Here is a 24,410-nt window from a genome sequence, read left to right as displayed (position 1 = left end):
TCTTTTAAAAGTGATCCGACCATTGTAACTACCACATGTGGGACACTTCTTGATACAAAAGATCTGAAATGTAAAGATGCGCCGATAATGTGAACTATTCATGCGCCTGGTAGTGAATTATTTTTACTTTGTAACGGCTCCTCGTTTTTGTGTCTCTTTCTTTGATTTTCCCCACCTATCTATATCTATACTTGAACACAAAATAATGAATTACGATTGTGATGATAATAGTAGAACTTAAGGCAAACGTACAGACTTAAAAAAAAGCTTTGTTAAGCGCCTACCTGATACCTAATTCGCATTTTTAATCAAAAATTTACTATTAAAAACGTATTACATATATATTTTTATTATTGTCACTTAGTTTAGAGTAGTTAGATTATAATACAGTAAATACGTGAGACATGATGAGGTGAACTTTAATGAATAAATAATGAAATAATGAATAAATAGAAACACAAATCTATAATCAACTTGTTGCATACTATTTATACAGTACACAACAAACGCAATATTATGAAATATAAGGCTTTCGCGCTGACTTCCCACGTTGCTACTCATACTATGTGTATATTTAGAGCCGTGTAAAGATTACATTTGAATTAGAAAGAACATCAGTAAGTGAAGGACGTCAAACCATTACTCAAGTCAAAATAAAACCAGTCCCGAGAAACAATCATGTATGGCCGTATTTTATATGCGTACAAATTTGTTACGTCCCGTACGTATTACGTATATTTGAAAAACTCTTTTTTATAATTGATTTTATTTAGAAATTAGTAATTAAGAAACCTCTGGTCTAATTTTGTTGAACACTGAGAATCGACTGATCCTGCTCCCGATTGGTACAATTAGACGCCTTTCCTTTGATGATAAAAGATAGGATAAAATTAGCCAAAATCCCTTGAATGTTAAGGGTACGAAGAAAATAATTGCAGAATACAGAACTGTAAGCCCTCCAAAAGTAGCTCATAATCCATAACACATTGGTCAGGCGAGGTAGTGCATGACATATATTGATAAAGATTGTTTGATCCCAGTTAGAAATGCACGCTTATTGTTTTGCTTAATTATAAAACCTCTTTATTCATTAAAACCTACGAAGCTGGTTTTGACTATTATTGCTGGTTTTGACGAATGTTGCTGGTTTTGACTATTATTGCTGGTTTTGACTATTATTGCTGGTTTTGTTTTACAAATAAATAAATATATATCATTATACTTAAGGGTTTATATTATTCGATTCGTAAGCGCAGTCTTACTAGAGTGGGCGAACACCTATTACCTAAAAATGCACCTTATATCTTTGACAATAGTGAATATAATCAAATGTTTCACTTCGGATTACCAGATTTAGAGAAATGTGTTTAATGTAGATATTTCGCATAAATTAATAAGGACGGCCGCCTACATTCGAGAAAGCAGGGCCCGAGGGGCTTTCGATAAATGGACTTTGCGGAGGTCAATGGTTAATAGTGTGTACGTTCAAATAATAAATGAGTGTATGTAACAAAAAGTTGCATTGGCCCAATGGCTAAAGCGACGTTCACTCTCCCGACATTCTGGTCTTGCGTTTGAACCCTGACTTCGCAACTTTGGCTTTTTCTACGTGCGCTATTAACGCTTGCTCGTACGGCGAGTGCATTGGGAACCCGGCATGCCTTAGACACAAATATCTACGACATATGTCAGACAAAGAAGTCTGACGTCATTACTTGAGTCTAAGGCATTCGTGCTAGGTGGGTGTATATTATCCCATGAAAGAAAAAAAAAACAGGTGCAGAAATGTGTCTGCTCCTAGATCCACTCTTATTCAAAGTTTAACGGTTGGGTTAATTAAGCAAATTATTATCATAATGACTATTCATACAAATGCAATATCAATATCTATAATTGGCTTTTTAATATCGAAACATGAATTATTCAGTGTTCATAAGAAACATTCCATACAATGCCCTAACGAGCTCAAGAAATAGACAAATAAGCTGTAAATAACATATGAAATGGATAATATATGACGATTTAACATACAGGATAAACAGTTACCACAGTAAGGAATTTTAAGGAAACTAGCTAAGAGGAAAGCTATATTTCTAGCGGCACTCCCGAGAATTTTTTTAATATGTAGAAAATATATCTTTTGAAAAGTTTTAAATTTTTGACAAGCCCATAAGTACTTAGTTGGTTCTTTACAAACATACAACAATACACATACGCATATTTTCATTTATTTATTTCGTTATGATAATTACTGTCAAAATTATTTAAATGTATAATGAAATTTCAATACAAAATAAATATAAATAAGACTTAACAATAAACATACTATATGTGTCAAAAATATATTTGGGTAACATTTATTTGTCAGTACTGTCTTTTCAAAGTTTAACAGAAAATACCTTAATGAGTTTCAGAGGAAGGAAACAATTTGAGTTACTGACAGGAAACCTACACGACGTTAATAAGCGAATTTTTCCAAGCACGCGTCACTAGATCATAAATCAAATATGTTAAGATAAATGCACTGGACCACCGGCGGTTGACATAATACACTATAGTTTGTACTCGTATTACGCTTTACTGTGAGAAAATCTCTTCCCACCGTAGACGCTGAGCATGCACTATGTAAACAACCATCTTCAGCTTATCTGACTCCACAGTTATGTAAAGTAAACAAATAGTGACGAGAAAAACACAAATTTAATTTAAATAATTCAATAACGCGGCAGACCCGAACCGCGTTATAGGAAATTTCGTTTAATTATATAACAACACAATTGAAACAGGTGCAAAGGTACGCAAAACTAATTATGGACTTGACAAATCATTATAAATTTCACACAACACAAATATAACTAAAGAAATCTCCGCATTATATGAGGGGAACGCAATCGCGTTGCATGGGTACCGCTCTATACGGGGGATTAGTGTATATATATTGTGGATTTTAGTTTGTTTTAATCAGGACTAGACAGATTTTTGACCCCAATCCCACATTACACGAACTCATATTAAACTGTCTAGGGCCTTCACTTGGACAAGGCCATTCTTTTCTGTTCCTGGAGATTTCAAAAACATTGGTTGCAGCACCAACGTGCTTCCAATTCATCAATGGAGGCCGGCTATGTACTAGCCCTCTGGCATTGAACGAGTCCGTGAGCGGCGGTGTGAATGAATAAATGTTAAACTATGAACATTTTGAGCGCTGAATCTTTGGAAACGTTAAAAGTCCTATCAGCAATATTCTACAACTTTCTGCTTATAAGATTCAGATTTAAGAAATCTATGACAATCCGTACGTAAAAATCGGATACATTTTTGACACACGGACGACGGATTATTACTTAAAAGACATAAATCTAATTGTTATTGCGTCTGTTGTCTTCCCCAATACACAAATCAAGTTTACGGTTTAATAAAGCTATTAATACGCCATATTTATGGCCTTTCTCATTTGTTCTGAACGTGATAATAAAAATAACAATGAATTCCGTCAATTTCGATATCGTCGAAGAATGTGCGTGGGTGGGGTCAACTTTTGACCAAAACCTACGCTTGTAAAGACAGTTAATTCATTTCCGCTACCGTTAAAGACACGACAGATACTTTATATAAAAGAAAGTAGTTTTATACATAATAATGACCACCTCCGCACCTGACCTCGGGGTCTCGTATTCGCGGAGACATATCTTGAAAAACTGGGTGCGGCATTATCCTATCTGTCAGTGAATTATAAACTACCTGTACTATTATTATTAGATTCGAATCCATTTTGATTTTGTTGATCTAATTCACTGCTTCTGTATCCAGCGTATAGTTCGAAATGATTAAAAACCTGATTTTTATATCTACAGAGGCTGTACTGGGAAATATGGGGTCCTTCAAGAAAAGTGCGTACTAATTCTTAAAATTCCGGCAACGCACTCGCGAGCCCTCTGGCATTGTGAGTGTCCATAGGCGGCGGTATCACTTAAAATCAGGTGAGCCTCCTGCCCGTTTGTCCCATGTTCTATAAAAAAATGTTCATTAAAACTGCACGTTACACAAAAAATAGGCTATAAGTATATTTAGCTCATAAAATAAGCAATGGAATAGTAATAAATTGGCAGTTTTAGTTTCTAGAATCATTTAGCAATCAATGATTGATTGATTTTTTTAACACCTGCAAAATAATTCATATCCAAGCTGTCAATATCATGTTTACAACGTCGCCTATCCATAAAGTGAAACCTAAAACCGAATATTCCCAGCTGCCGACCGATAATGAAAAAAATACACAAATTGGAAATTCGATATGAAGCCGTCGCTCGAATTACAATATCAAATTGTGGTAATAAAAATCGTATTCATTAGTGTTCATTTGTTTTTACAACACCACCCACTGCGGTCACCGAGACTGACGGAAGAGACGACTTGTTTAGCAAAACTATTGATGATGCAATAAAATATTGTTAACTACCGTCCTTATTATGAAAGCGTACGAATTCTTAGCCGACAACGCACTTACGAGCCTTCTAGCAATATGAGTGAACATTGTCTTATCACTTAACATCGTAACGAGAATCGATAAAAATCAACCTTTGAGAGAGAAAATCGCGAAATAACGATCACATTTTAAGAAGAAAGTGCTGTTTTATCAATACAATATATCGTCACAAATCAATATAAACGATGGGAAAAATCCATGAATTAGACCTCCTGATTTCAACCACAAGAGAATGCTCACTTAACAGAAATTTGGCGCTGATAAGATATGAGGAGATCAGAAGTAATCGTCGGAACTGAAGACTATTTTGAGGCTAAAGTCAAATCGTATCTAAAAAAATTATGAACGCTATCGCTTTTAAAAAGAGATATTGAATTATCAAATCAAAATCTATCAACAACAAAAAAATATATGTTAGCCTACGAACATATCAGCCCACCTAATGCAGTTACATAGTAAACCTATTACCAACGAACCGCAGATTCTGTTCCCTAATAAAATAAGGAAAATAGTATTACGATTTATAACAAAACATATATTCCCCTCGCGTGACCTAGTCATATTCAAAATTAACACAGTCATAAAAATCAAAAGCACGCTTCATTACGACACATCGGAAATAAAAATCCGCCCACAGACCACAACCAACCTTTTTATAATCGCTCGCATGTAAGATAAACACTAATTTAAAATAACAACTGGTCAACAAATTAACAAATGGCATATTTATTATCAACGCACACAGACAGAATCGTAATTTAGAAAATTGCTATGGCAAAATGCCTTGACAAAAGACGCTTTCAGGTCAGCCAAATGTCTTGATGAAATTTTAAAAAAGTAATGGCTACATGGAGTTTCATTACCAAAAATAATGAGGCTGGATAACAATAGATTTAATAGGAAATCTTCACCGAGTTCGATGCCAGAGTTAGCTAGTTCGAAAAATTAAATGCCATATGTGGAAGATGTCGATGGCTGGCAACGTGATGCGGATAAAATTTTAAGTTATATTTACGATTTTAATTATATATTTGGTATATAATTAACATCGAACCAAAATTCAATAAGGCACGCCGAGTTACGAAATCGGAAATAAAATCCGCCAACGCAGTCTTTTCTTATTATCGGATGGATCTAAGATTGCGATAGTCATCCCACGCCAGTTAGAGGTCACAATATGATGTAGGCTGTATGAGGATAATTACAAAAGCATCTTACAGTTGCACAATTTATATAAAAAAACCAGTTATCGCTAGCCTTGGTCGTCTTTGTCGTAATAGATAAAGTCTTAATAATATTAATAATTTATAAATATGTATTGGCCAGACACAAAAGATTTTTATTGGAGAAATCAGATATTTCTAGGTCCAGACATCGAGTCTGCAACAGGCGCAACAGACGCTTTCTTTACGATCAGTTTTCAAAGGAAATTAATACTTCTAAATTTTCATTTACTGTCAGTTCTCAAATCAAGGACATTGAACTAGAAGAACTTGCGATAAACTCACTCTTTCAAATCGCCAAGGATTTTTGGAAAATGTTGGTAAGCAGTTAAAACCGTTGTTGTATTTAAATAAATAATAATAAATAAATAGGAAAACCGAATGTTTCATCTCTTATATTAATAAATTTTAAGGAATGTATAATTAAGTTTGTTATGGAAGAGCTGGGAACCCTGACACAGGTATTTTTACTTAAAAGGGTTCCCAAATCTTACACATTGTTATGCGTATGTACTTAACAATGCAATTTGAAATAGGAGCAGTACTGTGGGAACATCACGTATTATATCGAGGGGGTAAAAGTTAAGAGGAAATACTTACCTAATAAATCTTATATTAAAAAATATATAATATATCTTATTTGAAAAGTAAATTGTAATTTCCATGAAAGAAACTGTTCTTCATTCATAAGAAGAGAACGTTCATAAGAGCAGCCTATAAATCTGTCACCAAAGTCGCACAACATAAGTACAACAAAGTGTTAAAAAGCTCTTCTAGCCTTTGTTCAGTTTGACATTCCTACAGCTGGATATGTTTTCCTATACCAACTATAATAATAAAACTTAATCAATATAAAACATAAATAGCAGTTTCATGTTGGTAATAAATTAAAAATATACACACAATTCCAATTTCAAACGTGAAAGACATAAATCCACTTGTAATTGACCTTAACACGACTTGCAATTGCCTGTAATACCCTCAATAAATAAATGAAACCCTGCAGTAACAGCATTCTGTGTCGGTTGTGTAAACTAATACTAACACTGTGATTTAGTCGACAACTTCACATAATCAGATTGGTACTGAAGCTAAATTTTATTCAAGGCTTTGCAACGTAACCTGCTTTATAGGCATTACAGTAAAAATAAAATAGAACGAAAAATCTAGATTAAAACTAACTTTCAAAAGATAATACTAGGAAAAATGCAATATTCAAGTTATTAATCTCGAATTCCATTAAATTTCTAATTATACTTTGCTGATGAAAACTTAAAGATTGCCTACGTTTCTCATAATCGTACAATGTATTTAAATGTTACGTTAATAAGCAGGCTGGTATCATTTCGCAAAACATTTTTTAATGAAATGAAACTTTGAGGAAGTTTAAAAACTGTAATATATCGCATTTGTAACTCGTGACAAAGAGACCTCTACCTAACTAAGAATACTTAAATTGATGAAATCGGCAAACTTTTGAGAGTTTTAAGGTTAAAGCATTCCGAGATAAAACCGTCGCGTGCCGGGTCATAGGTGGGCGACATATTCGAGCATAAATAAAAATAACCTGCCTCCACATAAACGTTTAGGACGTGTCGAAATCGTTTGGAATTTTTATTTACGTACTGTGTCGACAGAGACACAGGTTGATAAGAAGATGAAAAATATGTTGGATCGTGTTTAATTTTAAATTCAAAATAATGTGTTTTAAAGAGCTTTGGTCTTTCATCTGTCATGAATAAACTATGAACCTATACGCGTGTAAATTGTATTATAAAAATATTTAGTTATTATTGTATGTATCAAATTAAAGTGATATAATTAAGTTATGATAAGTTATATTGTTACTATTACTATTTTCTTTATTCCTACATAATTATGTATTTGTAAAGTGTATATTATGTGACGCTTGGCGGACCCATGCGACTTCTTCAATACAAAGTGTCCTCTCGTGTGTTGTCACTTGTGGCTAATCAATTATGAGGAAGTTGCATGAATCTGGTTAGCGCTGCGACTTCTTTAGTTCTCATGTTATTTTTACACATGTTTATCCTTTCTATAACATATATTTATTAGTATTAGTATCTGATTGTCCTCCTTGTAACAGTTGGAGACCAAAAATTAAATAAAAAGTTTGCGGGCTGCCGAAGCCACCAGTTATATGGGAAAGCTTTAAAGCCTCTGCTACTCAGAGCTTATGTGTTATCTACGAATAGAAAATGCTTCAGCCCGCACATTGCTACATAAGATTACTTGATTGTCATCAATTTACAAAATCTCATAGCCACGAATTATTAAACTGAGGCAGCGTCTAGTGGCGATGACCGAGAATCAATTAGTATGTATCTTGGCCCCTCTGACATCGGAGCATCGTTAACGGGATGCCACTTAGAGGTCTTATTAAGATTGACCTTGTCATTAATTTTTTTTATGTATTGAAACTTTAAAACCCTATAATAAGAAAACCATCCGGTGTAATTTATATTTATATTTGAGATATATATATTTAATATGTCCAATGTTTGCCATACATCAGTTGCCTATTCCAATTTCAGATTTAATAATGTATACCCTATAATGTATCATACAAAAGGCACGTATAAAATATCAGTGGGAAAACAGTAATAAGGTAATCAGAACTAAAGTACTCTTAGCATATATTTTTAGTATAAAATATGTTTCCTTTAAGCGAACCCGCAAAATCCAAAACATATTACAAACTCTCTTATGTGTTTACAGACTAAATCTTATATTCATGCTGAGCATACAATCAGAGATTAATGAAATCTTAATATAATGTAATTGACTTAGATACATTATTTGGACTTAACTTAATATAAAAATATGTTCCTCACTTACATTAATTAAGCTTTGTAATAAAGCAGGTAAATTATACGATACAAGAAACTTCAATTAATGAGTCAGAAATGAGGCTGGATCGCGTGAAAGGCGTTCTCCACCTAAAATCACCTTATTTGGAAATTAGGTAAAAATCGTTGCGTCGGGCGCCATGAGACACCTGCTAGGTGAAAATATTAAGAAATTAACACTAGTCTAGATAACTGGTTTTCTAATTATCTATCGCTGCTAGAAGCAAACTTTAGCGAAATAACATCATTTTAACGATGTAGCAATTAAAAGTGGTTAACTATTGATTTACCTTTAATGTCTAAACTAATTAATATGGTAGTATTTTTAATATAATATTTAGAAAAATATTGTAACTAACACAATAATAAAGATATGGACTTATGATTGTCTGCTTGAATAAATAAATAATTTATTTTATATTCCTACAACTAACATAAATTATACCCAACAAAAAACAATTATACTAAACATATAGAGAAAGACGGAATACATAATATTTATAAATGGAAAAATCAATAAAATTATTAAATACGTAATACCTAATTCGGATGTGTAAAAGTGGGGGTGAGTGCGTGATTAATTATTAAATTATTATTGTTTAAATTTAATAAGAAAATATACCCAATATACTTTAGACAATTTAGAGTGTTACGTAGCTATCGGTCGCTATATCAAAACTGGTATCGACTTCATAGCCCCCGTTAATGAATGAAGATAGCCCACGAGGCAGATTATGCAAACCGGCCATTGACGGCCATAACGGTACTCACCTGAGCACCGTCACTTATAATATTCATTGATAAAAATCGACAAATTATTTTTATGACGGCTACGTGAGACTTCCGCTACAATTAGCCTGATCATAAAGATTTATATAATATAATTAATTGGTTACAGGATGTGAGTAGATTGGGGCAATCTAACGCGGATTTAAATCGAATTAATCAAATGCAATTGGTAATCCAAAACACCGGGATGGCGTAATTTATAAAATTGTAATGAGTTTAGTATTTCTTTAATATGTATTAAGTATTAAAAGAATTAATATTCCATGTTTATATCGAATTAGATATGTAAACATTTACGTACATAGTTTGTCGTATGTGTTTCTGTCGCAAAGTTGCTGCTAAATTGATCGATTGTGATATGGATTTTTTCTTAGGCTGAAATTTTCTTTAATATAAAACATATGTTTGACCTCACCTTCGGCACAACTATGTACCTGACTCCTATGATGATATAGCTTTAAAGATTACATAAAATAATACTGAAAATAATTAAAAAGATTCATGTTATATCCGCTAGTGACAGAAATCTTTAAGCAAGAATTTCTCTTAAAAATATGTTTTCTATTTCATTCACATTATGTTTTTGTATATTGTCTAAGGGGGTTATTTTATAACATGGATATGTAGCTTTCAGATAAGTTATAAATAAATACATAAAATTACATCTTTGTAATCTCAGAAATAATCTCCTACCTATGCAATAAAAAGTCAGCGCACCTGTCATCAGTCGGTTCTCAACCGGAGTCCATAAGAAATCTCACCATACACAACAAAGTATCAACAACTTGCAAGCTCTCACAGTAATTTCCAGTTGATTGAGACGCAACTGATCAGGCCGCCTTGTACCGGAAACATTTGTCACTTGCAGACCCTAACGAAAGATAACAGCTGTATTGGCATCACGCCTGTCTTGAATTGTCGTCAAACTTGACCGTCAATTATAGTATCAAAGATAAGGTAGGAGAAATCTATTGGACTCTGATATTTCCTGACATGAACCTAGCTAGATAAAAATGTCTATAGCTAATCTAGAAGGTAATATATAGCTTTCTATTATCTGTACGTTATACTTTGATTTATTTGGAAAATTATAAAAATGTGTTTATTTATTATAACAATGCATCACTATGAATAAGATTTGGGAACCCTTTTAATCAAAAAAGTACCTGTGTCAAGGTTTCCAGCTCTTCTATAACAAGCTTAAAAGTTAATTCCATAACAATTTTCTTATTCATAATTTTTGAATTTTATTTACAAATAATGTTATATAATACTATAAATTATAGTCGTAGTATAATTATATTCTATAACTTTAAATTTAACTCAAAATGGCATCATTTGAGATGAATCTGCGGATTCACAATATAAATTAGTAAACAGGTACTAGGAAGGAAGGAAAGAGTATCCTTTGAACGACACAAAAATATTAAGTTATAAAATTATGAATTGTCAGGTTAAAGCAAATACCCAAAAAAATTGATAGTTCCTTGGACTATTGAAAGCGAAAAGTCGTTCCAAATCTCAATATTCTCATGACAGCTCTAATCAAAATTTGCAAGCGAAATTAGAAGATCTGATGCATCCGGTCTTTTCGGTGAGTCTGTGGGAATCTCGTCGTTCTCAGATGAAACTAGTTTGATTTTTGCGATAACGGACACGAATATTAGCGCTGAAGATTGATGGCCGATTAAACACGTGATCGATGTTGTTTGCGACGTATCGCTATTAAATTAGAAATTATAGATACCGTCGAGCTTGTGAACCATGTTAGATTTATACGCACACTGGTCGACTATTTCATAGTAAATAGTTCGTCACGTAATTAAAAAACTCACGAATTTTTATATTTATTGTATGATATGTGTGTTTAGTGTTCATAGGTTTTTAGCATTCAAGGCAAAGTGGGAGGTTGACGGACCTGGCTATAGACACAGGTCCTAATTAAAGAATCTTCGTAAATAGTTTGATCCAATTGTTAACACCAAGGCATCCAAAATCAAATGAGCCATGATGACCTTCGAGCTTAAGTAATAAATTCGTAATTTTTACTTCTTTTACTGTTTTAGTATTATTTTGTGAAAAATCTTCCGGAATAAGGCCTATATTTAATGAAATATCGTCATAAATGCCGCTGCGTGTCGAGAGACTTCCTTTTAATATTGACGTCAAGCGTTCAATGTACACATTAATAAGCGGTCCACGCAGAAATCATAACATAAATTCCCTCACATGCCAATGTGCATTCAACAAATGCTACATTAACACTAACAGTTCCACTATCACGCAATGTATGACGCAATGACGCATTTCTTATTGGTCGAATCACACTACAAAAGAAGTTCTCAAATCTGTCATATTAAGGTCATTTATTATTTGATATTTTGTGACTACCCGACGGAATTCGTAGGAACACGATACACATAAAAAAACACTACCCTGATTTCATTTGTGTAATTATTTTTAAATAGAATGATTATTGTATCATTATATATTTAAATAGGATTAAGTAATCAATATTTGCCCTCACTTACATATTATTTATTATTTTTACGAACACATAAATTTGCCGGTCCCATCTGTGGCGATAATTTCTAAAATAGCCATTTGCTTTCTACAATTTAATATCTTTGCAAACTGCCGGATATAAATTACAAATAATAGATAATAGACTAGACTTAAGCATGCGTACACGCTAACGGTCTTATTATTAAAGGTACTTTGGTAAATAATGTTTTGTCCCGTTTATTTGTTTTAAAGTGAGACTCATTCATTAAAACCGTGTTACAATTGAATTTGTTTAATTTGGGGATTTGTGGAACATGTTGTGCTGTTCAACCTAAAGGGATGCCGAACCAAAAGGCCACAGCGTTACAAGATTTATTTATGTATTTTGATTGAATTTTTTTAGCAGGATTGTGAAGGAACGAACTTGTGCTCCTCAACCAGTCTAAAGACAATCAGTAAATGCCTGACAGAAGTCCTATCTGATCTACTACAAATAAGCAGATTTTATTTACGATTCGTCCAACCTCATTTGAAGATTCAAACGTTGACAGTTTGTGTCTAGGAATTGATCTATTTCGGTATAGCTACATATGTATAACCTGTTGTATGACAAATTCACACCCACACAACTAGATATATAAAGCCGCTCTTCCCCACTCTATAATTAACTATTTCAGACACAATAAGAGAAACTAGACGATTCGACGCGGTCGCTAAGTACTGCATCGGAGTGACGCTATAAAGTAAAAGCTACAAAAATATTATACAAAAAAATATGTAGTAATAAAAGTACTGCAATTTTATTTGAAATTTTTACGTCCGATTGTATCCAAATATACGGTTGACAGTTGATCATTAAATAAGACATACTTTTTGAGAGCAGTGTTGGCCTAGTGGCTTCAGCGTGCGACTCTCGTCCCTGATGCCGTAGGTTCGATCTCCGGCTGTGCACTAATGGACTTTTTTCTATGTGCGCATTTACCACTTCTTCGAACGGTGATGGAAAAGATCGTAAGGAAACCGGCTTGCCTTAGACAGCAAATATCGATGACGTGTCAGGCACAGAAGGCTGATCACCTTCTTGCCTATTAGATTAACAAATGAATAGAGATACAGAAATCTGAGGGCCAGACCTAAAAAGGATGTAGCGCCACTCATTTATAATTACATACTTTTTAAGCGTATTAACAAGCTAATTCATTGAACAATTCAACTCTTATTTAGTATCTAGCTCTATCGAAATCTAAAATATAAGTTAAACGTGAAAATCAGTTAGCTTTGCAATTGCAATATCGCACTGCGCTTAATCCCGCTATATTTACGCAGATTTCAGACACAATAAGACAATGTAGTGGACATTCACACGTGTCTAATTACTGAGACGGCCCGGCGCGAATGATTCGAGAGAATTATTGAGTACTGAGGGCCTGTGTTGCCAACACACCTACGCTAACGCCCACAAAACGTAGGTACCAGGTAGAATCTAATGAGAGTATAAATAAATTGTGGAACGTTGAACAGGACAGTTTTAGTGCTCAACAGATATCGTTGCAATGATTACGATCTCTATTTGATTGTATATAGAGCTAGCGGCTTTGGTACACCTTCGCAAGGCTAGAATTTTTTGAATATTTTAGAAATAAATATAGCCAGGTAGTTAATGTAGCATTATTAAGATGTTTTTGAATTTTTCTTTATATACGTACAACAATAATTTCGTAACTATGCAATAATATAGATGTATGTTAAGCTTTAAGGCACACTTGCAGCTCAAATAATCCATATTACTATTGGTATATGGTACTATTTTATTTATTTATTATTATATACATAGCATGCTAAGCGTGTATTTTTTTTAAATATTTTTTGACCTCAAAGGTAGATTTTTATGGAAAGAAAAATCAAATTGCACAGGAAAACCTGAAAACCAGTTTTACTTTTTTGTATATTATATTTAGTGCCATTTAATTTTTTTGTGTATATTATATTTAGTGTATTCAAGAATGGTTTAGATTTGCAATTAGATCGTTCTTATTTAAAACGTGTACAAGACGTCTGTACCGCTCGTTGTCTAGATAATGGAGGTTAAGTGTGGTAAAAGCATAGTGAAATTTCCGTAAATAAATACCAAATGTAATTTACATCCAGAAGCATGTGACACTGAAATCGCTAGATATTTATTCAATAAATAAATAGTTCGCGTGAGTTCTCAGAATATAAGTTTTTCTTAATAAAACCTGTAACCAGGCTTGAATAGAAAACATTTCACAAAGGTAACGCATGATAGATTTTCAATCGCAATTCCAAAATCTACTAGAAGACTTCAAACGCACCTGATACAAACACAAAGGCAGAGCAGGTAAGCAATTTGGACAATATCGTCTATTATACCTAGACGACACCCAGTCTGCCAGGTGTCTATTGTATTTTCCATATTCTGAGAAACTGTGAGCGCACATGTGTTTAATCTAACTTAAAATCACGACACTACTACAATAGGCTCTAAAATCATGATATTAAGGTACAAAGTGCATTGCACGGAAATGCATTGTTGCCGGTCATGCTTTTTAGCTCATACCGAGTCGTAAAAGTCCTTTGTAAAATATACGTGATCTCTGAATAGATCTCGTACATAAAAGTCCAACTTTATGAAGGTTTAAATTGTGTAGAAAAGGAAGTATTAATAAAGGAACGACGTTATGCATTTCGAGTTCCATTATGTTGCTGTAAGCATCAATGTTCTTAATAAATAGATACTTATAATAACAAGAGTTTTCTGGAGCACTTTGGCCGAAGAAATATGAGAAGAAGTATTTTGAATATTTCATGCGTCTTTCTGAAGCCACGAGCTAGAATGAGAGTGCTCATGAAATTATCATTATTCTCACGAAAATCGCAGTACAAGGATTTCTTACCATTATGCTATTTTATGGATAAATTTTAATTTTAATTTACAAAGATTAAGGACAATTGCTCGGGATTTGTCTTTAACATTTTTTTATTAGTAAGCAAAATGAAAACTCTTGGCTGTTATGCTTAGTTCATTATTAAAAAACAAGTACGTCAAAATGTATATGATTTTAACATTTCTGATATTCTAAGTCGTGACTTAGCGCTATGTATGACCCCGGTCTGTCGATCATCTATTAGATTTTGACTTCGAAGAGCCCTAGGGTAAATCTTACAAACTATGATTCCCACATCATAATATCCACCACATACCATTACTGATCATTACTCATATGACTCTGCAATAACATGCACCTCAATAGAGTAACGAGATATGGCTATAAACGAGCCGTCGCATCCGTAAATCACCACATGCCCTACAATTCGGTAACTAAAGTTTGCATGTGTTAACGTATCATCATACCAATGACGCATCATCAGTATGATATTACTGAAATGTACGCGTACAAAGGTACAAAGGCATTTAGTTGGCCAAATACATGGTTGTACATCGACGAATATTAGTATAAAGGCAATGTATTCTTTAGGCTTTAGTGGTTTGAAGCCTCGTCGAGCTTTTAATCGAGGAAATGGACTTCCGCGGTGTATGTTTCCTACACATTAAAACGAAAATATGTATTCATAACATACTTTTCAGTAATCATAATTAGCTAATCTTTGTGAAGAGTGAATGAAAATGGGTAGAAACGTTGTGTTATGTAATTTAATAAATTTCTGTTTGTATTCGATTATGTAGATCAGTTTACTAAAACATTTAAGGCAATTATCATACAGCCTATGCCCCTGACCTGAAGCGATTATTAGCCGAGAATCGAAAGCAGTTTTACGCCATGTGTTATAACACATGGCGTAAAACTGAGATGAGAGAGAGAGAAACTGAGATTTATGATAAATTACAGATCGAGAGAATTTCATAAATATTTTTTCTTTCTTTATTTCTTTTTACAATGGGAAATCCAAAACGCGGCTGCGTTACTTGCCTTGAATCTTATATGCTTGAAAGACAACGTCAATGTACGAGGAGACGTTTCGCGTAAGTGATTACGATAAGGATCTGCTTGTTTAGAGACGGGAAAATATTAACATTGCCATAATTGTTTCTCGTGTTCCATCCTGTTTCACATATCATCTCTATCATTTCCTTCTAATAGACATATATTAAGTGTACATATTTTTTAAAGTAACTGATGTATAAAGAGATACCACAGAAATGGATCTCGTTCATCATAATAAAGAAGAAGATAAAGTAAAAGACGGAAGAATCGTATTAAGCTTATTAAAAATAAATTAATTAATGAAATAATGCCTAAGACATACTGTTTGGCTTCTTATAAAGGGGCCAAACGACGCCCAAAATGGGCAGTTATAGCAGCCCAATGGACACCCATTTTAGTAGGGCGTAGCCGGCCTTTAAGAGACTACAAACAAACAGTACAGATATTAATTAATGTTTTCTGACTGAAGGTATCTAATGTTTTTCATTTTTTTTATTTATTTACAGTTCGTTAAATTTAAAGAATAACAAATAACATAATATTAATCATCAATGCATCGGGCCTTATCGCTAACAAGCGATCTGTTCCAGGCAACTAGGTAGGAAAAAGAACAAAATAACAAATCTAATAATATACTAACCATAATATAAAATAATACAAAAAAATAAACTAAAAAGCCAATATCACAGACTCATGAATTTTCTGTAATAAAATAGTATATAATTTGTATAATTCTAGATCTAAACTATAATCCGGTACTTATTTTTCTAAATTTGTGTATGTTCATATCATAACTTTGGCAATGGTCCCTTCAGTTTCCCCATTCATTATTTTAGAGTAGACACGTGATCCAAATGTTGGCTCGCCGCAAATAATATTGGCATCTGTCTCACTAACTTTGATATATCATTCAACTAAAATTTCTCCTTGTATTTAACTACACCTAACTAGTATTGTCTTTTGTTAATATAGCATTTACACATTAAGAAAACAGTTTTTAACCGGATTAAAGCTATTTATATTATTATAAACTTATGATGAGTCATTTCTGCAAAAACCCGTCATCTTTTAGTCGATATCAACTCTGGGGAAATAAATACAGATAACACAACTTTCTCTACAACTGTGATACTTTTGACATTCAACACCTTTTGTCTTCAGTCACCGTGACCACGCACGCTGTAAAGGACGCGAAACGTCGGACAAATTTAAATTATGTAAATAATTATAAGTTTATAATAATAATACATAGCTTCAATCCGTTTAAAAAGTGTTTTCTTAATACACCTAACTATTTCGTTCATGTCTGCAAGCTGGTCTTTTTGGAGATAACTATTTATAAATATAGAAGTCACCGTCTCTGATATTCATCTTAACCACTAAGGAAAATTCCTTCAAGAAAGGAGCGCACCAATAATTAAAAGGCCGGCAACGTACTTTCGAGCCCTATTGCAATGGCAAAAATCTCTGGGTATCACTAACATCAGGTGAGCCTCCTGACGGCTTGCCCTCTGTTATATTAAACAAAAAACTAAGAACAAGATTAAATACCTCATACATCATCTTTATAAGTCTTGGTTTGACGGCAATAACATGATAAGGTGAGGTTTACCAAATACAAAGCCAGTTTAAAATAGCCACAAAAAAGATTTATAAACCCGGAAGATCCCCAGACCCGTGATCCAACTTTAAGAGTGACAAACACTGACAGCTCACGACAATCGCAATTTAACAGGAACTGCTCGGGACTCAAAACGGGCCCGCACAAATAGATATGTCGTCTATGTGTTGACAGGGTTATGCAATGTGTGAACAACTGAGCATACTTTAGCAATATACATATAGGCTAAATACTTGTGCTATTCACAAACCTAATACAAAATTCAGCAATTGAGCAAAAACTTTGCTAAACACCTCGACGTCCTCTCGTTCTACTAAGCTTTTTTGAAGGCATTATCACTAGGTAGAACCATCTACTCACTGAGCTAAATTCAAACCAATTCTTAGGGTCTTTCATAATAAGAGCGTACGATTTCCTAAAAGGCCGGCAGCGTACTTGCGAGCTTTCGAGCAGTCTCAGAGTCCATGGACGGTACATAAGGTGAGCCTCCTGTCCGTTTGTCGCCTGTTCTATATAAAAAACTTTAAAAAAATACAAATACTGTCAAAAACAATATCAAAAAATTATATAAATTGGCAAAAAAAAAAACCAAAGCCTAAAATTGTATTTAACTGAAAGAATAACCATTTTTACATGTAACAGATCCGTTCTGTTGTTGTTACTATACTCCAATAACATAACCTTATAAAATCATATAATCACTCAAAATAACGCATGAAATAAGACACGCCAATCGACGAATTAATATCGTTCCCAAATTAGAACGAGAGATTTATGAGAGATCTTATTAAATTTGGAAGACCATGATTGATTGCATACAGAAATAACTAACGAATTGGACCAATATTAATAAAGCGCATATAATGTACGTAAAGAAATAATGTTAACGAATTGATATTGACGACATCTCATATCAACGTACTTAATTTACAATTGAATGATGCAATCAAAACTACTGACATAGTTTTTCTATGCGAGCGGATAGTTCGCAACTTCAAATTATAAATAAAAATGAAACAATTTTGCAGTCTGCGACACCAGGTGGTTCAGCATCCTATGAAATATAGTCCCAGCAAATTAAAATACATACATGTCTAAAATAAAGTCTCTTCCGTGTTAGGGAAGGGGTAAAAATAAAAAAAGTACAATTACATAAAAAGATTTGTCTCAAATCAACGTACGCACGACCACAAAACGAACTATATAACTATATCAGAATATTGCATTGACCATCTTCGTGAAAAGCTGGTGCCTATAATACGACCATAGAAGTCCCGTGGTTGGTCAGCTTTCCATCGCGGACAGAAAATATACAAAGAGATGACTACATAACACTACTAAACTCAAGATATAAACAAAATGAAACTAAAGAAGAAAAAAAACACTCATGGTGTTTGTGGGTGTATGAATGTGTAAAAGTTTTTGTGAAAGAACTTAATTTATCTATATTAACCCCATATCGTGTTAACATTAATGTACAAGAAATGAAATTGTATAAAACATAATAAAATCAATTCGTTATCAAAATGATCATGTTCAATGTTAAACCACAACAAAAATCAGTGACCAGGTTCGGTTCGCTTTGATGCACCATTAATTATATTCACACCTTCGCACCGTTTTTTCCACTTCTCAGAACGCACAAAAAGAGTACGGCCTCATGACATGACATTTGAGCATCTAGACATCCTTTGTTCGTTAATCTTAGAAATACGAATTCATGTCGAATTTTGCTTTGATATAGTTTTTGTATGTTGTATTTTTTTAATCTGCTTAATTTTTAATTATGAATGGCTGTTTGAAGAATTCACTTTACTTATTATTGTACTATAAATTATATAATTATCATAATATAATAAATTAACAACAATAGTTTTAAATGTCTTTTAAATTTGTAAATATAGTTTATACTGAGAGTGTTGAGAAAAAAGCATACGCTCTTTTTAATAGAGCTGGTAGTAATTAAAAAAAATAAAATAGCCAATTTGTTTCGACGAGTTTAAATTCGGCTTTAAATGCATCTTTCTAAGTTCCTGTTACATCAATATAACATAAAAAAAGCCTTTAATACTGTTTAACACACGCTTAATATAAAATAATATTATATTTAATCCCTATTAGACAATATAATATTCCACAAAGGCCTCCTCTAAATTTCCAATCCTGGCGTTCTATAGCGGTTCGAATCCCCATTGTATCCGCTACATCACTTATAAATTGTATTAACAATTGACGGCTTATAAAACCTTTTAACATTTTAGTTTTTACATCTGGAATGGGCTTACGGAAAGTGTACCCTAGTGTGTATTGTACCCTCTTTGAACTTTTAAACTCAGGTTCTATATTTTCTCCAAATCCACAAACAAATACGCGCGCTTATTAAGCTACTAGAGTGTTTATAATAATAATAATAATCAAATTTACATATACATTTGTAGTGCGTCTTACTATCGTATGATCCGACAAATAATATTCCATAATTACCGCGTTTATAAAATACATTCTAACAACCTAATTAATACATAATCTTAATTACTTAAAACTTGATACACTTATCGCCATGTTAGACGGTATAACGAGCCGATTGCGCATAAAATTAAGTCGCGCGAAGGTATTTTAGGAAATTCCGAGACATCACGACAAAGGCTTACTTCTCTGAACTGGTATCGGGGCTGGTGTATCGTGTCATTTTTTTGTTACCAACAAACATTTCACACTTGAGAATGTTATACATTTGACCACACGTCGTTCGTGGCTTTGAATTGGTTGTTTTCTTTGTATTTACATTTGGGATTTCGCCTAAATATTAAAAAACAGCGACCGAAAATCCTTATCAGAAAAAAAGAAATATTTATGAAGAGGACTATTGAGTACATGCTATTTGTGGTATAAGAGTGAAAATAAGTAAAAAGATAATTATTTTTTTTTGCCAAATAAAAAAGATATTCAAAAACGAAAAATAAAAGTTTGGAGTGTCTCCATGTGGGCAATATAATAAAAGACCCGTTCTCAAATCTACCAAATATAAAGCCTCGAAAATGCAGGAAATAGTTAACAAACACCGTGACACGAGAATTTTATATTTATGAAATGTGTATAATTAAAGTATGTTGAAAGTTAAACACCACATACATAGTAGTACTAAATCTACTGTATATGTTACGAACTCTTTATCTAAAATGTATGACAATTAAGATAAACATAAATATTATAAAAAAATATATACAAGATAAAATAAAAATACCATAAATTTGTGTTAAGCAGAAAAAAAATATATTCATACATTAATCCTGCGCCTGTCGCAACGTGAGCCGTTTTGAAGATAATCCGGTTGAATTAATTAATTCTGAAATTAAGGTCCACGATGAGGCCTCCAAAAAGCGGGTGGACATAATCCAACTGCTTTTAATTTAATAAGTTTGAGTTTAAAAGGATTGAGTATTCAACCAGCCAATTCGTGATCGAACTATATAGACTAAGTTAATTAGAAATTAATACAAATAATAGATATTAGGACATTATTTTTATTCTTTATAGAAATATATATGAAAAGGTGCTTCATTGATTTACATATAATGTCTGCCATTTTAACCACGGTGCAGGGTAACAGGGTAAGGGAAAAACACATTTCAAGCTTTGTTTCTTTGATCTTGTTTAAGTTATATACAATATTCATACATATATGTATGTATGAAAAATAAAAATAATAAATCAAATCTACAACCTTTTTAAGGTCTGGGCCTCAGATTTCTGTATCTGTTTCATGATCATTTGTTAAACTAATAGGCAAGTAGGTGATCAGCCTTCTGTGCCTGACGCACGCCGTCGACTTTTCGGGTCTACAAGGATTTCCTTTACCGTTCGAGCCAATGATAAATGCGCACATAGAAAGAAAATCCATTGGTGCACAGCCGAGGATCGAACCTACGACCTCAGGGATGAGAACACGCTGAAGCCACTAGGCCATCTAAACCGAATTAATTTTTTTATGTAACAGTCGACATACAGGCCTGTCGCCTGATGTTAAGTGATACCACCCCGCCCATTGACACTCACATTGCCAGAAGGCTGTGCGTTGTCGGCCAATTAATTAGTACGTTTTTCTTGAAATTCTCAGCGGGCAGCTAGTTCCACATAGTGGTAGTGCGCGGCAATAACAAATAGAATAATTGTGATAAATAGATGCAGTCCAGGCCCCAATTATACACTTAATACATTTTAGATAAGAGAAATTGAAGAACTTCGCTACTATGACTACGGAATTCGAAATGGTGCTAATTACCCATTCGAACTTCTAACACAATCGCACCGTGAAGTAAAAGCTTAATAAAGCAATAATAATGTATCATAGTGACCATTGGAGCGGGGAGCTGGTGATGCGTGACGGGTCGATGGCCGTCATGGTCTGATGGTGAACTGTTTTCAGACAGCGCGTCTTTCATAGAGTCAGATAACGTATCAAAATATAGGGTGATAGATTTCTTTCTAAAATCGAACCTCAGAAAAAGGTACTTTCTTATGTGTATTGATTAAAACCAGGTAGCCATTGTAAGTGACTTTGGGCGACGATTCTTATTTAAGCTTCCTTTCTATGCCCTCTTGCAATTGCTTGGATTATCAGGAAATGTTATGATTGGAGTCAATTGACCGTTGATTTTTGGTTAGTCATTGATCTATAACTTTTAAGAATCATAACTTTTTTGATTAGATTTGTTTAAGTGTTTCATATTTGAATTCATTACATAACGAATATTGTTGAGCAGAGGCAATGCCTTCAGTGGGGTCGAAGGGCCATCTTGACTTCGGACACCGTGTTCGTAGCACTCAGGACAGTTCTGATTGAGTGTTCAGTGGAGCGTTGTGGTGATGAGACGTTGGACCAAGTTGGGTCTATGTGATTATTGGTCAATAAATCAACCACATTACACCCACTAGACCCGATAAATGACGTTGTCAATGATGTAGTGCCGATATTTCTCCGACATATATTATTATTATTTTCCATATAGAATGATAAAGATCATACGCAAAGGCGATTATCGCATCACTTGGCTACTGGCAGGAGTAAATCAACTATGCTTTACGAATTTCGTATCTCAGTGGAAAGATGCTAAAAGCCTATTCTTTTGCGTCAAGTAAGTGTGTTCAACAAAGCTCCTTAAATACTGTAACCGGCTTCATACGTAATCGTTAACTTGCAGTTCACAGGAGGGCATTCCTAGACCAAACTATCTATTTGCGTAAAACTGTATGAGTGGAGCGGATGCGCAATAACCATCTTCAAGGAAGATGCGATACCAAATGTTGGTTTATGTCTTTAATAAAATGTTTCCGTTTCCAACAAATAAAACAGCGTAAATTATTTTTGATGTCATTACTTCAAAGAAATCTGAAATTGTAAATCAAAGAAAGTTTGAAGCCATAAATTTAAGGTCGTAATTAATTTCATCGTTTTTCGTGACTATAAATAGCCAACTCGTGACCATACCATCTGACATAATACGTTGAGACAGCTTTATGTTTTGTTACAAAAAATAACTTAATTTATCCAGACTAATAGGCATTGCGTGGCAGTGGGAACAGTATCCCCAGTACAATAGTTGACTGTATCACCGTACTCACCGTACCGCAAATTGTGAGTCAGTTCGTGCGTAACTACGCTTATTTATTTATTTCATTTTATTATTAAAGACGGTACTAAAATTAGTCTTAAAGTTGTACTAACAAACTAAAATGGATCTATATAATCACAATGGAATAAATTATAAAAAATAAACACTTCTTTATGACATAAATATGGTTGTGAGAAAATGAACGCTTCCCCCACTCTAGGGGGTACTAGATTCAATTATTCCATGGTAAATGGTAGATGTTTAAATATTGTTTAGAAGAAAAAGTAGTCTTCTTGTAGAGCAGGTCTTCTCCCGGACAGGGGCCGCATCTTAGAATAGTTAAAATTGTATTTACATATTTTTTTGATAAGTATGTCAATAAGATGTGAATGAATAAAGGCTTACTATTATTATTTATATTTTTGTATGTTAAACGAATCAACTTAAAAATTACCGCACCGATTTCATAAATTCGTTCACGACTAGAATACTTCATTATCCTAGACCAACGTATAATAAAAATCAAAGTAGGAACTTTTAAAGTAAGAACATTCTTACTGATCGATAGGCTTTACTAGAAATAACATTATCACAGTCATACATTCTCAAAAAATTCCTTTAGCTAAACAAATATCTAAAACCACAGATTTTTTTATAAACGGGCCGAACGGGCAGCAGGCTCACCTGATGGTAAGTGATACCGCCGCCTATGGACACTGAAAATGCCAAAAGGCTCGCAAGAGCGTTGCCGTTAGTAAGCTCTTTCCTTGAAGGACCCTAAGTGGAATTGGTTCGCAAGTACTTCAATGGGCAACCGTACAGCAACGGACGTCGAGATTGACAACATATTACTATTGGTCAAGTATTTCTAGAACTAGACAGAAATTAGTGAAACAAGTAAATTATAGATTACATATTTCTAAAGTATAGAGGGAGCTGGAAGCACGTTAGGTGCGTTTAGTATAAACGGTACGTAATGATGGTCATTACTTACCACTTAGATTAATTACCTAAAGCTTGCAGTTATGTTTAGACTCGGCATTAAGTTACTTTATAGTTACAACGTAACATACATACATAATATTTGAATTTTTTTACGTTTTTGCTACACGTTTTCACAAGTTTTACAAATATATTTTTTCAATGTATTAACGATGGTATGTTCACGAGCGCACATCTTTGTCATATATCTGTTTTTTTATTGTTGCAGTTAATTTTAAAAGAATAATATTTATCAGTCGACGCTACGATGGCCAGAAAATTCTTCATGTTCTACCATCACGAAAATTTTATATGTTAGTGAAAAAGTAATAAAATAAATAATGTTTTACAATTTTGG

At 33.4% G+C, this 24,410-nt stretch overlaps 1 protein-coding gene across 1 annotated transcript in view; it reads right to left on the bottom strand.

The window, feature by feature from the left end:
- Positions 1-24,410, bottom strand: part of LOC123713133 (bone morphogenetic protein receptor type-1B) — a 94,868-nt gene that overhangs the window by 13,440 nt on the left and 57,018 nt on the right. The gene's annotated exons all lie outside the window — the stretch shown is intronic.

Source organism: Pieris brassicae, chromosome 8 (assembly GCF_905147105.1).
Source record: "Pieris brassicae chromosome 8, ilPieBrab1.1, whole genome shotgun sequence".
Classification (NCBI taxonomy): Eukaryota; Metazoa; Arthropoda; class Insecta; order Lepidoptera; family Pieridae; genus Pieris; species Pieris brassicae.
Note: the sequence above shows the minus strand (reverse complement) of the source record. Positions and strands in the feature narration are given on the sequence as shown.